Genomic DNA, 2,054 nt, shown 5'->3' on the forward strand with positions numbered 1-2,054 from the left:
CTTGGAAGACAGTTTATGTTGTGGATTAGGACTACTAGAGTTCTTCCAAGCTTTTCTTTAATGAAATTTATAATTCTTGATTTTAGTTGTAGGTATGTGATCCACCTTGAATTGGTTTTTGTGTATGGACTAGGTCTGGATCTTGCGTGAGTTTTCTTCAGATAGTTTTCCAATTTTGCCAGCACCATTTTTTAAAAAGGCTGTTGTTTCCCGACTTAACTGATTTCATCTCCTTGTAGAAAATGAGTTGACCATAGGTAGATGGGCTGATTTCTGGATTCTCAATTCTATTCCATTGATCTATGTGCCTGTCATTGTACCAGTGCCACACTGTCTTGACCACCACAGCAATGTAGTAGGATTTGAAATCAGGGAGTGTGATGCCTCCTACCTTATTTCTCTTTTTAAGGAGTGCTTTGCTTATTCAGGGCCTCTTTCCATTCCAAATAAAATCGAAGATTGCCTTTTCCATCTCATTGAAGAATGAAATTTGTATTTGTATTGCATTGCAGTGAATGTGTAAATTGTCTTTGGCAGTATTGTCATTTTCACAATATTAAGTCTTCCTATCCATGAGCAAAGGATATTCTTCCACTTCTCCAGGTCTCTTTTTGTTTCTTGTTGTAATGTTTTCTAATTTTCTTTTAATAAATCCTTTGTGCTTCTGGTTAGGTTTACTCCTAAGTATTTCATCTTGTGATTAGTTATTGTGAAGGATATTGTTTTCTCAGCTCCAGTTCTGTATTCTCTTTATCACTGTAGAGAACTCCGGTTGATTTTTGTATGTTGATCCTGCCACTTTACTGAATTGGTCTCCTATGTCCAGTAGTATTCTTGCTGAGTCTTTAGGGTTTTTTAAGTATACTATCATATCATCTACATAGAGAAATAATTTTACCTCTTCTTTGCCAATTTGGATACCTCTTATTTTCTTCTTTTGTGTTATTGCTATCGCTAAGATTTCCAATTCATTATTGAATAAGAGAGGTGATAGTGGCATCCTTGCCTAGTTCTTGTTCTCAAAGGGAATGCCTCTAATATCTCTCCATTGAGAACAGTGTTGGCTCTCGGGTTTGTGTATATACTTTTTACTATGTTGAAGAAATTCCCCTCTAATCCTATTTTGTTGAGTGTTTTAATCAGGAAAGGGTGTTGGATTTTGTCAAAGGCCTTTTCTGCATCAATTGATAGGATTATGTGGTTCTTGTTCCCTGCTTTGTTAATGTGATGAATTACATTGATTGTTTTTCTTATGTTGAACCATCTTTGCATACCTGTTATGAATCCCACTTGGTTATGATGAATTATTTTTTCTTCCTATGTATTATTGGATTCCACTTGCCAAGAGTTTATTTAGGATTTTTGCATCAATGTTCTAGAGAGATATTGGCCTATAGATTTTTATTTTGGTGGTGTCTTTACCTGGCTTTGTGTCAAGGATATGTTTGCTTCCTACACTGAATCTGGGAGAATTCCATCTTTTTCTATTTTCTAAAAGAGTTTATGTGGGATTGGTGACAGATCTTCTCTGAATGTTTGATAAAATTCACTTGTAATACCATCTGGTCCAGGATTCTTTTTGGTTGGAAGTTGTTTTATTACCTTTTCAATTTCTTCTTTTGTAATGGGTTTGATTGTGAATTTCTATGTATTTGTCCCTTTCCTCCAGTTTTTCATATTTGAGTATAATTTTTCATAACATTCCAAGGTTAGCCTTTTTATTTTAGTTGGTCCTGTTGTTATGTTGCCCATTTCATCTCTTATTCAGATTATTTGTGTCTTTCCCTTCTGTTCCTTTGTTAGTTTTGCTAGTGGTTTTTACATTTTACTGATCTTTTCAAAGAACCAACTCCTTGTTTTGTTGAGGGTTTCAATTGTTTTTCTGTTTTCAATTTCATTTATTTCTGCCCCATTTTTTAAAATTTCAGGTTTTTTTAGAAGGTGTTGGGTTTCCTTGCTGTTCTTTTTCAATTTGCTGGAGATGTCGAGTTAGAGAGTCAATGGTCATTTTTTCCTGCCTTTTGATATGTTTGCTTATTGCTATAAATTGACCT

This window comes from Elephantulus edwardii, unplaced genomic scaffold (assembly GCF_000299155.1).
Source record: "Elephantulus edwardii isolate Elephantulus edwardi_28Jun2011 unplaced genomic scaffold, EleEdw1.0 scaffold00031, whole genome shotgun sequence".
Taxonomy (NCBI): domain Eukaryota; kingdom Metazoa; phylum Chordata; class Mammalia; order Macroscelidea; family Macroscelididae; genus Elephantulus; species Elephantulus edwardii.